The sequence below is a fragment of the Aegilops tauschii genome, chromosome 5 (assembly GCF_002575655.3).
Source record: "Aegilops tauschii subsp. strangulata cultivar AL8/78 chromosome 5, Aet v6.0, whole genome shotgun sequence".
NCBI lineage: Eukaryota > Viridiplantae > Streptophyta > Magnoliopsida > Poales > Poaceae > Aegilops > Aegilops tauschii.
This window is the reverse complement of record NC_053039.3, coordinates 451476639-451491479: the sequence shown is the minus strand read 5'-3', so window position 1 is coordinate 451491479 and position 14841 is coordinate 451476639. Positions and strand designations below refer to the sequence as shown.

General features: G+C 43.2%; 1 long non-coding RNA gene across 2 annotated transcripts; it reads left to right on the top strand.

Moving 5' to 3' along the window:
• Positions 1-10424: 10424 nt before the first annotated feature.
• Positions 10425-14617, top strand: LOC109774829 (uncharacterized). 2 transcript variants are annotated; one of them, XR_005757896.2, is made up of 5 exons: positions 10425-10846; positions 10970-11318; positions 11408-11977; positions 12992-13043; positions 13478-14617. It is a non-coding gene; the product is annotated as an uncharacterized lncRNA (long non-coding RNA). The 2 variants fall into 2 exon arrangements; XR_005757895.2 differs by having other exon boundaries at positions 10970-11977.
• Positions 14618-14841: the final 224 nt, after the last annotated feature.

Here is a 14841-nt window from a genome sequence, read left to right as displayed (position 1 = left end):
TTGGCATCCATCAAATGACCCTATTTTTTCCATGATCTTATATTTCCTATCCTGTTTTATTTTTTCTTTTTATTTCCTGTCCTATTTTATTTTTTCTGTTTCTTTTTTCCTTTTTCATCTTCTTTGACTTTTTGTTTTTTTGTTTATTGTTTCTATTTCTCAAATTCAAAATTTTCAAAATTCAAATTGTGTTCGTATTTTTCTGATTTTTTTAAAAGTTTATGTATAATTTTTAATTTCTATTTTACGAAAAAAAGGGAAAATAAAAACGAAAGAAAAGCAAAGAGTTTTTTTTCTTAGCGTTATTTATCTCATTCAAAAAGAGGAAAAGAAGGTCAATTGGCACGCAAGGTTAGCTATCTCAGATGGATGTGCACTTACGCAATGTTTTCTGAGGACTTGGGATCGAATCGCATGTCGGACGCCCAGTTTTTTTAAGTTTAAGACTAAAAATGAAACTAAACGGGCTGAGCCCATGAGGGACGAGTGTGGCTGGGAATTGTACAAACCTACCCCGTATACATTCTAATGAATACAATTTGTAAAATGTCCGTACTACCCTTTATACGTTTTGTGGGGGGGGGGGGGGGGGGGGGGGGGGGTGTGTGTGTGTACCGAAGCGCTCCTCTTATAACTAACTAACTGACTGTGCATGCATACTTGTGCTAACATGATAGTCTGTTTTCCTTGTTGCTTCCTGCATGCAGAACATTGCCTTTGTGTTGGAGGTGCTCTTCTTCATGGCCCATGTCATCTTCTGTTACAACGCGATTGAAGTCTGGTGGCAGGCTCTGGCAGCTGCTGTGATAGTGTTGCCTCTCTTCATAATACCCCTATATTTGCTGCCGATGCTTGGGGATGCTTTCGTGAGGGTGTATGCCATGGGAACCCCCAACGTTTGCAGCAACAAATTACTGTCCTGTGAGCAAGTGTAAGAAGATGAGTGGTCAGTTGTAGTGAAAAGAGTAGGCGCACCGCCATCCGTTTGGGTAAAGTCTTTTTAGCTGTGTGCGATGAACTACGGTGGTAACTGAGTGGGCTGGAATGGTTGACATATATGTCCTGGTTTGTAGTGCGTGCCCGTCCTTATAAGATAGATCGATCACCTGTTTGGCTGGATTTTTGTAGTTTCTCAATAGCTTGTTCCTAAATGATGATTTTGCTGCTAAACGCTGAATCTTGTGGAGCTAGCAGAATAAGTTATGTTTAGCATATAAGTACCATCTCTGTTTCTAAATGTAAGACGTTTTGGCAGCTTAAATCAAACTGCCAAAACTTCTTATATTTAGAAACAGAGGGTGTATGTAACAGGGAAAATTTGAACAACATCTTATCCGCCCTTGAGCGAGATGAACGGGGAGGGTGACCAACATCTTATCCCTGCACTTAGTTGTCAATCACTAGATTTCAGGTTAATGATCTAGGGCTATTAGCTTGATGTATGCATGCGAGCTGGATCTGTCAATTTTGACGAAAAAAGCAGCCTTAGGCTGATTCTGATTGATGAAGAAGGAAAAAACCAGTTACAAGGAACTGAAGCTAGAAAGGAAAAGAAAAACCAAAACAAACAGAGGGAGCTCTACACAGTCTACACCTCAGGGCGGCTCGAAGAAACTGGATCTGTCAATTGATTGCTCCCCAAGAGCTAGCTAGGTTATCTAGGATGCAGATCGATAGAGCAGGTTATTAAGTACTTTTACATGTTTAATTCACTGCTCTTTATCAAGTAAACCTGTGGTAGCAACAAATGATCATCTGTGCAATGAACTCTTCTTTTCAGATTCTTGGCGGTCTGGAACCTGTTGGAATTTTGCTAGTAGGTCTTTGGCCCAAATCCCAACTAAAATTCTGAAATTCTTTTGGCCCATTCATGCACACATGTGAGTGGAGTGAGTGAAATTAGAGTTTAGTCCCACCACGGAAGTTGAGAGAGACTTGCACCTTTTTATAAGGTGAGCTCTTCTACCACTTGTATGAGCATAAGAAGAGGAGACCTACACGTGCGCTCCTCCTCCTCGCCCGCCTCGCCACGCCACGCCTCGTCACGACGCGCCGCGGGTTGCGGGATTGAGCGGAGCCGAGCCGAGGACAGTGCTATGCACGTGGGCTCCCACGACCTACCCGGCCCGCACTATATAGTCAGGCAGGCGTCTACCCTAGCCGCCGCCGCTTTGTATGGTTTCACACCACCGTTCCAGATCATTGCGCCGCCTCTCGTGATCCTGTACGGGAGAGGGGCGATCAGATTTTTAGGGAGCGCACTCGCGCGACTGCTGGCAGCGACGACTTCGCCAACGACGACTTCTTCCCCGACCTCGGCAACCTCATCCTCAACGACATGGGCGACAACGTCAACGCCGGCGGTGCTGCACCGTATGTGATTCTATCCTTCTTATTCGAGATCGTGGTAGAATTCATGTTTCTAGTATGTGCCCTTGATGTGATCTGTTCATCTACTATGCTAGTTCGCATGATTAGTTTAATCTCTACTATTGCTGTCATGATCTATCTTCTGTTTATTCAGATTAAATTTCGTAGTAATTTGCTCATCTTTCCAACAGAACCCACGGTTTATCCTACTGTTATATGTATATATACTGAGGCTAGTTAGAGCCTTGTCAAATCGACTGTTAAGCAGTAGTTAATGATGGGTTCAAGCAGATATCTTCACCGCGGAAACTACTCCGCGAGTTCATCATTCCGCCCGGGTCGATACACCTTAATTATTCAGTTGGACGCCCTAAGGTGTGAGCTCAAGATATCATCAACACTGAGCTCTCAGACTCAAGTTCACGGTCCATATTTGTTTGCACACAGGTAATACTAGCTAGCAATGGCACATGCAGCTACCGCAAGCAGGACGGTGTGAGTCATTGTGGCTTGCACCAAAACGTTCTGGACGTTACCTGGCCTCAGCAGCCAGCAGGTGATGATGTACGCCTGTATATAGAAGGATGAAATGCACACTCATCATGTGAGGGATTGCTCCTATTTCAGTTTGGAGCCAGAAAACGCTAGTCACTGCATATATGCAACCTTATCTTTCCGTTGGACCCTCACATCACATGCATGCTAACGCCCCACTATATGCTATACAATGGATGCCCTCCTGCCTAATTTATTGGCAAGACGGGTCTGAGCAGATGAACTAGCAAGTGTCTTGTGTATTTGCACGGCTTGCTCTAAATTTGGAACCATAATTATTTTATTCTTCATGCGTTTGACATATTTGTTCGTCATTAACTGTTGGCGTGGATGTATACCAATAATCTTAGGGCACTATTCCGGAGAAACATTATTAACCAAGGTATTTACTATGGTCCATTGTATCGGATATGAAAAAACTTATGTTTTCCCACAAAAATCAAAACCAAATACCCGTCACATGTCAATATTTAATCTTCGGTTGTCCTCTTCTGCCCGCCTTTCAAAGAGAAAACACGCTCAATAACACTAAGAATATCCTGGCATTCCACAAAACATAGCCTCTCTAAGAGCCTACAATATAAGATTCCTTTTTTACTTTACCCAATGGTTAGAAATATGAGACACATTTATTGAATCGAAAGAACAATAGCATAGATCCTAATGACACGGATAACATTGCCAATTTAATTCTTCTTTGATTCTCCCGACATCGACATCGTTGTGGAACCATCATTCCTCCAGATAGCAAACAAGTTCACATGCCTGCCCATTGGTGCAAAACAATAATGATACTTACATTTGCTATAAGCTATAATTCAATAAATAACTAAAGTGGGTTCTGTTTTAGTAAAGATACTCAGTAGTACATATTGTTGGTGTAAGCTCTTTTTTAGTGAAGAAACTTAGTTCTAAAGCTATAAGCTACTGTATTAGTAAATATACCTAACACTAACGTTGTAAGATACAATTTGAATAAAGATACTTTAATGCCAATGATAACTAATAGTATATCTATAAACTACTCTTTAGTAAAGATATTTAATAATTAAAAGATACCTAATAATTTGGGTGTTCTTGTTAAAGAAAATATTGAATGTGTTAACTGGTTATAGGTAAACATCCAGTGGTCGGAGGGAGAGGAAGGTGGGATCAACATGTGTGTCAACCTAGTGGGTTTATGACTATATCGGACGCGCCTCTGACATTGGCTAACCATTGCGATTTAGGGTTAGGGTTTCTGCAGCTCTTGGTCCTGCACCTCCTCCAAATAGGATGACAAAGAGCATGCTTATTAGTTGGAGGTGATGTCATTTCCTGGGCTGCCATTTGCGGTGGGGATATGCTTCCTTCCGAGTTGATTGTCCGAACTTGGCTCTTTAGTAAAGCGAAGGAGCTGCCTACGTGATTCTAACTGCCCTTGGTTTTGTAACTCACTGCTCTTGGTTTTCTACGTGGGAGTTGGTCCGGATAACACATCTTAAGGAGGGATATAAAAGGGCAAAGGTCAATGAAATGGGGTCCTTATAGGTATCTGCCCATGTTCAATCACTGAAGTAATGAATGTAAACAAGAAAATGAAGTAGAAGTGAAAAGCTTTTCTAATATATTTTTATGTCTCTTTGCTCAGTTTTCCCCTTTAATGTCCCTCTCCATTGTTATTCATAGTAATGTGCTCCTCGCTGAGCTTTATGATTTCCATTGCCATTCTTCCCTCTCCTGATTGCTAGGACAGTTAGAGTTACTGCCGCCGTTTACCGGGGCTTCCATTCAAAGCTTATCACACTTCTCCTTCCGACCTTCCAGCACCGGGCAGGTGTCAGACTCTATACATCGTGTTACCACTTAGCAGAGTCCTGTGTTTTTAATAAACAGTCGCTACCCCCTGGTATGTGCCGCCAAAATGGCGGAACTTGGCTGGGCATATTAGAGGGTATTCAGGCAGGTAGTGGTATGGATAATTTTCTCCAGAATCTGCCTGTTTTTTTCTTTCAACCCCATTGGATCAATTTGCCATTTACCCAATAATTGATTTTGGTGGTGTGTTGTTGCACCATCTATATCATACTCCTTCCCCTCTTTCGACGAGGTTAGGATTACAGCCTAATCCCCATTCCTTTGATCCGCAAAGCCAGTCCGGTCTTGTATCTCCTCCAACAAAATAATGTAAAGTTTTGTATTTTTTGATGAAATGGAGTGAATCTAATGAGGTTTCTATTTGTGTTGGTATGATGAAATGGAATGAAATTATTTTTTTGTGCTACTTTGGTGAAATGGAATTGAATTTGTTCTTTGATTAAGATTAACTATACATTGTTTAATTTTTAAATCCCAAAATAACATTGGTGTCAAGCGCAAGTGTAGGACCGTGCCACTGGTAAGGCCACTGGGCACTTTCAGACAATTCGTCACTAGGAAGGGCACCAGGCACTTTCAGACCACCCGTCATTGGTATGTTATTACCAGCGATGAGTGGTTACCCGTCATTGGTAACCAACTGCCAGTAATGAGTTACTACTAGTGACGCGTGCCTCAAATCATCACTAATAGGGTTTTAGAGCCGAACACTAGTAAGGGTTCTTTCCTACAAGCACAAATGGGGGAAAGGACAGTTCCCATGTATAGATCAGGGCCTCCCCACACGATGATCTACTAGTGGAGTAGGTGTGATGGCGAAGAAACCTTAGATCATGGTCGAGACCTTGTTTAATCAAACTTATTACACCATGAATGGAGGGAGTAATGCCTATCGTGTACCAGTAAAATGGACAATTTTATAAAAAAAATAGCCCACAATTCTTTATAAAAATACATTCATGTAATACTAGTGACATGAAAATTGAAGACTGGACACGGGTAAACGTCCAACTACCAAATCTCTTAGCGAGAGACATAGGGCAACATATTAGTTTTAGGTGTTGATTACATGATTGAGAAATGATATAAATTTGACAAAATTTGCCATCTCTTCGCTGATGATGATTACTCTTTCAACATTGATATTTAGGGGTGGCACTAAAGAGACGATACAAGGATAGAAAAATCAGAAGAGGGAGGGCTTATAGAGATATTGTATGAAAATAACTAGGATGAATGAAACCAAGAAAAATACAAAGAGTGGAATTATCATGTCATTTTGTGGTGTTCAATGTATCTTAATTACCACTAGTTGTAACAAAAGAAAGCAAAAAAAATAACAATTTGAGCCATAAATTCATGTTTTCTGACATCTATGTACTATAGGTATCATACAAACACACTAGCACTTCTATGCAGTGATAACTATTTCATTGTGTTTTTCTTCTTTGATTTTCTTTGGTTTACACAGAATCCAAGTTAAAAAAAACCAAAGAAAAGCTAAAATGTAGTTTGCTGGACTAAACAAACTTCTACTTACAACTCTACAATGATGGACTTTTTGAATTAGGTGATGATGAACTTTCGTACTCCCCTGTTCCGTAATATTATGTGCATAAGGTTTTGAGGGGTATTCCAAATTATAAGGTGTATTTTCATTCACCGTTTGGTTCCCAATTTTACCCTTGGGTCGCTAGTTTGGATGCTAGGCAACGGGGAAAAAATGGGACGATAGATCCCTGGACCCTGGCGATCTCCATTCTTCCTATGCACTCCACATCATATAATGGAAGGAAAAAAAATCAACCACACCCCGCAAGGTATCACTTGCGATTTATTTCTATAGAAAGCCTTCAGTCCTTTTGTTGTGCATGGATGGACGGAGTCCACATATACGGAACGAAAGATTGGTACCCTTTGACGAAGTCAGGAAAGGAACATGTGATGGAAGATGACTATGACCCTTAGATTTGGGTCTTTAGTTAGGAGGAAGATGATGAAGTTGAGGAAGAAGATAGTAGCGGTGTTGCATGGCTTACTCAGTCGAATGCATAGGACGAACACCTAAGCTTTTCCAATGGACCCAGAAATCATGTCATTTGCCTAAGTAGAGGGGTGGGTGGCGGTGGTGGGTGCCTTATTTCCATGTCCCACTAGTTCAGTGTATATCCTTCTGGTGGAGTATTATTGCTAGATTAATAGAAATTCCAACTATCATTAACAATAGTATCATATATGCTAATTATAAGCTCCTGTAGCTACAAACTTTGCTGAACAACACTCGAAGAAATTGAAAGATGGAGCATGTCATAGAAATCATTCATAACATATACATGTGCACAAGCAAAGGTAATACCCTTGTCTTTCACAAATAAAAATAGCTTAGGATATAATAACAACAACTTGTCATCATGCCATTTGTCATACCGTAACTTAGCAGTGTTACCATTTTTATATTGCAAATGGTCATAGCCTTAAATTCACTGAGTATAGAACAAATGTCTCTCCACTAGAATTTGACAACTTTAGTAGGGAACTTGGCCATCACTTTAGTATGCATTTCAGATCAACTTCACCCATGGAATATCATGCTGGTTTAAGAACATATATAGGAATTTAGTCAGTAGTGATTTGTTTTGTGTTCTAAGTTCCAGGACTCCTAACCCACTTTGTCGACATGAACTTATATATCTGCATCATGGTTATTGTTGATAAGTTTTCCAAGTATGCCAATTTGTTGCACCGAAGCATCCTTTCACAGCCGCACAAGTGGCACACGCTTACATGCAGAATGTGTACAAGCACCAAGGATTGCATCAAGCTATTGTTTCTGGTCGAGATCGGGTATTTAAAAGAAACATGTATCTTGAATTATTTTGGCTTGCTGACGCTAAGCTTAGGATGTGCTTTACTTATCACCCATAGACGGATGGCACCACGAAGAGGATTAATCAATGTCTCAAATCTTATTTCTGTTGATTCGTCGCCAACTGTTCGCACAAGTGGTTTGAATGCCTACATCTGGCGGAATACTGGTACAATAATTCTTACCATTGCACTTTGGGCAACTCACCTTTCAAAGTTTTATATGGCCATCCTCCAAAATACATCAGGGTTATGGATCCTGCATCATGTTAAGTTTCCGAGCTGGCGTCATGGATGCAAGAATGAACATTAGTGGTCAGTCTACTGAAATAACACTCTTGCTCTGAGGAAACTAGGGGAAGTAGGGACAAGCGAACGAGAAACGCTTAGACCGCATTTTTGAATTTAGCGACTGGATTTACCTCAAGCTGCAGCCTTATGTCCAACTCTCCATCGCGGCAGATGCTAACCATATATTCTCCTTTTGATATTTCAGAGTGTTTCAGGCGGCGAAGAAGTTGGTTAATGGTTCGTACAAGCTCAAGCTCGCAGAGACAAGTCGTATCGACTCAGTGTTCCATATCTCCCAGCTCCGTCAAGCACTGCCACCTTCATCCATGGTCGAACTAGTGCTGCCAGCGCAACTACCTCCTAACATACTACCTCTAGTTCAGGAGCATTTACTAAAGCGCCATATTGTTCTCGCAAAATCGACATTCCTCGTCAAGTTGTCTTCACAACCAACATTGACGGCATGTTGGAAAGATTACTTTGAGCTTCGTTCCACACTTCCCAAGAGCAGTTGCTTGGCAACAAGCATCGTTCGAAGGGGGGAAGGGATGTCATGGCCAGTACTTCCACCTCTACTACTCTAGAAGGTTCGGCCCGATCCAAAATGAAACGTTGACCCAATAAGCGCTACGACCCAGTGACCTAGGCGACGTGAAGAAGCAACCTCAATAAGACCACCTGGCTGGTGCATGTTGGCGTCAAACAGAGGCAACTATGCTAGGAGCAAGGCGCAAATGAGCGGCGCTCACTTGGGTGTTTTTTCTTTTTATTCTCTTTGGTTTCTAATTTGTTTTTTAACCCGATCATTGGAATTGTTTTACGGATCTAATATATATTAAAGCCTATTAAATATAAGAAATATTTTAAAAATGTTCGATGGTATTAAGAAAAGCTAACCATCCATTAAAATAAGTTCATTGTATATATAGAAAAATTCACTATATATCTTTAAAAAATCGTCATGGACTGAAAATATGTTCAACACATATTAAAAAACACTTCAGTGTATACTAAAAATATAATTATATATAGTATTCACTGTATATTTAAAGAAATCATCATCCATTAAAAAAATGGTGAATACATATTAAAAATCAATGTATATTAAAAGAAGAACATTATATATAAAAATGTTCATCGTATATTAGAGAAGTTCACCATGCATTGAAAAAATGTTCAAAATATATCAAAAAATTCAATGTGTATTAAAAACAATCACCGTGCATTTAAAAAAAGAAGGAAATGAAAACCAACGATGGTAAAAATAAAATAAAAAACAAAAAAATACCGAGAACAAAAAGGAACAAAAACATGAAACATAAAAACCCGGAAAACCCCACAGAAAACTGGAGAAACGAACAAATCAAACAAAACCGAGAAAATAAAATCAGTAAAACCACTGGGAAGCTAACAAAATGCCAAGTTGGGCTGCGGCCCATCAGCGAGCACCCCAGGCGTCGGCTCGCTAGCCTCGACTACTTATTCGCGGCCAGGGCGGAGAGGCGTGGGTGCTGAGATTAGGCTGTACTCTGTTCCTCCTCCTCTCTCCCTCGCTACTCTGTCTTCCTCCTCAAATCTTCCTCTGCACTGCACTTGATCCAAACTCAAATTCGTGAGAGATATCCTGTGGTAGCTAGACGTCAGGGAAGGAGAGGGACAATGGCGCGAGCCTTCCTTGCCTCCGCCGCTGCAGCGGGCTTCGGGGCGCAGGCGCAGCAGACTCCGTGGCTCCTTCTACTGCTGGTGGTGCTGGTCATATCGGTCTTCCTCTGCGGCGACACCTCGAAGAAGAAGAAATCCAGGGCGCCGCTGACGGCGACGACTACTGCAAGTTCGTCGACCACATCAGCCGGCGGTAATACCGTCCTCTTTCTTGCTGCGGGCGGAGGCGGTGGTGCTTGCTGCGGCGGAGGGGGCGGTGGTGCTTGCTGCGGCGGAGGGGGCGGTGGTGGTGGTGGCGGTTGCGGTGGAGGTTGCGGTGGGGGTTGCGGTGGCTAGCTAGAGGAGCTGCAGCCTGCAGCGCAGGAAGGCATGGCTTGAGCCGGAATCCGGAGCTGCTACGGGACTCTCTATAGTATGGATCCCTCATTGCAGTTACTACTTAGTAGTCGATCACTAGATTTGGGTCTATTAGCTTTATGATGTATTGCAAGAAACATTTGGTACTGCTATGTATGAGATTGCGAGCTTGATCTCTCAATCATGGCTCCGCAAGAGCTTAGCTTGGTTTATCTATGTTGCAGATGCAGAGCATGCATGTTACTACTACCGTTACATGCTTGATTTACTGTATATTTTTTCCTTCTGATTGTGGGGATGATTTCAGTACTCTTTATCAGTGTAATGTTAGAACCAAAGAATGCATGTGTCATTGGCGCTATCAAGTGTGCAATGAAATTTACTACGGAGTAGTAGTTCCTTTTCTGTTCCTAACGATCTGAAATCCCAGGTTTATCGTATTGTTATATACTCCCTCCGTCCCGAAAAACATGTCGCAAGTGGATATTTGCAATTTAGTCCTCCACGTTTTCCCGACCGAACCCGAGGTCCCTCTTCTTCCTCGCTCTCGCTCTCACTCCATCCCGGCCGAACCCGACGACGGGTGCCGCCTTGCCGCCCCCCGCCGCCCCTCTCCGCCACCGCTCCTCCCGCCCCACGCCGCCCCCGCTGGCACCACCCCTCCCGCCTCACGCCCCACGCCGCATCGTTCCCCGCTTCGTTCCCCAACGTGAAGCACGCGTTTTTTTTGTCGATCCTCCCGCCGCTCCTGTCCGACGGCCATGTGTTTACCTCGCCGGGGCACGGCAGCGGGGCGCCCTCCTTTCTCGCATTCCTGGCGCGGCGGCTGCTCGGCGGATTGCAAAGAGGCAGGTGGAGGAGCTCACCAAGTAGCCCGCCGAAGTCAAAGGTCTCCTTTTTCCCCTTCTCCTCCCTTCGATCTACTGCGCCCATGCAATTTCTTCTTTTATCTTCTTCGATTGTTCGGGCCATGTCCACCCAATTTCTTCTTCATCATCCTAGATTTCTACAGGGCGTTCGAGGATAGGGACAAGCCGGCGGCGCAGCCAGTGACTGGAGCGGCGGCGCGGGCTTTGCCTCCGGGGAGAGGCCGAGGGGCGATGCATCTTTGGCCTTGAGACAAGAACCGAGACCAAATTAGGTGCATCAAAAACTTCAGGTAACAATGGTGAGAATAACTCTGAAATTGACTTGCCGAGTTCCTGCTCAGTGTAACAGGGATATGATTCTGAAAAATATATGCCTGAATTTACCTTCTTGGTGAGAGAATCGCGTGGAACAATGTCAAGTTCGATGACCTTTCTTCCTGACAGAAGCTGCAGCACAACCACGCCAAAGCTGTAGATATCACTTGCACGCAAGTAAGCTTGGAGTGTGTTATGTACTCAGTATCCATGTAACCAATGGTTCCCCCCACATATGTGAAGACCTTGGTCTCCTCCATTTGCAGCGTTTTTGCTAGCCCAAAATCAGACAGCTTAGGCTCCATGTCCTCTGTCAGCAAGATGTTGGTAAGCTGTAAAAATGAATTCAGCACACAAAAGATAAGATGGCTTCGCAAATTTTGCGTGCGCATGCTAATGTCGAGGGATCGAAAATATAAAGATATTGTCACCATAATGTCTCTATGTACAATGCATCCATCGGAGTGTGTGTGAAGAAACCTCAGGACAGATGCACAGTCCCTGAGGATCTTCACCCTTGTTGGCCATGAGAGCACAGAGTCACTTCCTGCCAATCAATAGCATGCAAAACTTACAGTAATTCAACCTTGTAGCTCGCGAGCTTGAATTAACATGATGGATGGATCCTTCTTACTGAGTAGATCGATTTTCGGCGGCTTCGCTCAAGGCCGACGATTGGGCGCGTGTGGTGGCAGTTCGAGGAGCGGCGACATCTTCTGGTGGATTGTTGTGTGTGCTCTGGTCTGAAAGTTTGTGCTTGGAAGGAGTGGCAACATCTTCAGGTGGAAGGAGTGGCAGTTCAAGGACATCTTCAGCAGTGGTCTGAATTGATTCAGGTGATTCCTGAATTGCTGCATTTTAAACTGCACTAAACAACTGCATTTTCAACTGCTGAATTAGACTGAATGTTCCTCCTGTATAATGTCACAACTAAACATTTGCACTTCTAGAATTAGTGTGCACTTATAGAACTAGTCTGCACTTATAAAATGGCACAATAGTGTACAGGAGTAATCTGTCATGTGACAGTAGTCATGATTAATCATCTTGAGCTTTTTCCATTTAATTTTTGAATCGCAGCATCATTTAAATTTGTTTTTAAACTTGTTTCATGCATCCATGGCCGCACCATAGCAGCGAGTACTGCTTGTTGAGATACTACTGCTCCTGTCAATAGCATACTGAATACTCCTGTCAATAAACTGAATGGCACAGTACTGTACATGAGTATTTAGACAGTTCAGTGTTGACGTATAAACTGAATGTTTAGACAGAGTTCTTATTCATGTGCTCCTGTCAATAGAATCAAAACTGATTTATTACCTTTCCAAGTTTGTTTCTGAACAGTAGTGACCTGGAGTAGTGTAGTGGTCCTGTAGTGACCAAATTTTCAAATACTCTCTCTAAATTGGTGAAAATACCCCTTATACTTCATGCTCAAGATGTTTTTTGCAGAAAATGCTGCCATACTCAAGTTTTTTTGCTGAAAATACTCCATGTTCAAGTTGAATGCATCCAAAAATTTTGTGTTGTCAGTGAGGGACTGAAGAAAATGTGTTCTCAAATTTATTTACTGTAGATCCAGTAGAACAAATTGTGTTGGCAAATTTCAAATTGTGTCTCAGACAATGGCCTGGAGTACTCATCATGGAGTAGTTCTGGTAGATTTCTTCGACTTAAGATTTCAAGATCATGGAGTAGTTCTGGCATGGAGTAGTTATGGCAGATTGATGTATTAATATAGGAGTACTCTGTTTAGAACATGGAGCAAATCCAGTAGACATTTTTAACTGAATGCATCTTTAGAATGCATCTTTAATTGAATTTGCTAAGTTAAGTGTCATACACAGGAATTCTGCACGCCATCCAAATTGATTTACTAAATATTGGATGTTCAGCACTGTAAGTAAATTTTCTTCCTTTGATAAACTTTACTCCATTCTTTGTATCTAATCTATCCACGCTATGGCTGCATATTTATTTACTGTACCAAACATGTCCACTGCATATCTGTTTTTGCTATGCCAATCATTTCAGTAAATTAGAATATACAGTAGTATTTCTTGCAAATTGTTTTGTGACTATGCTTGAGATGGTCTTTCTTACTTTAGCTGATCCATCCCATGTGATATGCTAGATTTTAGCATCTGTATTGATGAACCTTTGATGAAACTAAAGAAAAACTGGAAGTGTCCTTGATAGCATGAAATGGACCTCTTAACTAAATAGAAGCGATTTCTTGTCATCCACAGTCCTTTTTTATTTGTTCCATGCTGATAGCTTTGCTGATTTAACATTAATAAGAAAACCATATTGATTTTAAATTTTACATGCAGCTCCTGAGGTGAATAATGTATTAAAAGAGATGTCATCATCAGAGGATGAGCAAGTTGAACACGGCACTGTAGAACATGAATTGTTTTCCATGCCATCTGATGCCATGGAGCATGGAACAAAATTGTTTTCCATGCCATCTGATGCCATGGAGCATGGAACAAATAGCATCAGCAGCACATAGCAGCAGATCAATCTACATGCAACTGTACCTTCTTCAGAGTGCAAATAGCAGCAGCAGCAACACGGCGCAGTCACTTGGACCAGCAGCAGCAGCAACACGGCATGTTCACTTGGATCAGCAGCAGCAGCATCAACACGGGCAGAGGAGCAGCAGCAGCACGGGCTAGCTCCACCGGCGGCAGGGGAGAAGCAGAGGAGAAACAGAGCAGCAGCAGGCACGCGGCCAGATGAGAAGGAGCAGCACGGCAGCCGGTGGGAGCTCGACGAGGACTTGCGGGAGATAGAGGAGGACGCGCGGAAGCTCTTGTCCACCGGATCGTGGAGGCCGGTTCCGGCGATGCCCATAGGAGATCACGGCGGGAGGGATCGCGGCGGCACACGGGAGGCAGCTCAAGGTGAGAGGATGACTCGCGGTAGCTCGAGGAAGATGAGAGGGAGCTCCTGCTCCGCCGGATCGTGGTGGGAAATTCCGGCGACGTCCGCAGGTAATCCAGCGAGTGGGGATCGCTGCGGCACAGGTTCGGGCGGCGGTGGCGGAGCAGGTACTTGGCGACGGCGGCGGCGGCGAAGGTACGTGGTGACGGAGGCGGAGCACTTCCTGATGGGCGCCAAATCACGCCGCTTGGCGGCGCCGGCCCCTAGCGACGCACGGGCGACGGCGGAGGAAGAAGACGGGGGTGGAGGGACTTGTTTGCGACGGTTTGGATACTACGAGTTTTTTTTGCAAAATCACCAATGAACTACGGGCACGACATGTTTTTCGGGACGGAGGGAGTACTGTATATTATTAAGGCTACTAGTTAGGGCTTTGTCAAATGGACTAGTTATTCGGTTGGACGACGAGCAAAGCTTTGACCTCAAAATATCATCAACACTGTGATCTCAAGACTCATGTTCATCATCATCATGGAGACATGCATGGACATGGACTCAAGGTCCATGTTTCTCATTTTGTTTGACACATGCAGCTGCAGGATGCGTGTGAGTTATGATCGTCCCATTGCACCAAAACGTTTTGGATGCATGTTACCTAGCCTACGGCAACAGCAGGCATCGTGTGCTGATCGTCCCATTGCACCAAAATGCAAACATGAAATGCTATTTACTGCATCCTTATCTTTTCAGTCGCTTGGACATTCATAGTATATATGCAAGCGCCCCACCACCGTTGTTGTGCGCTTCA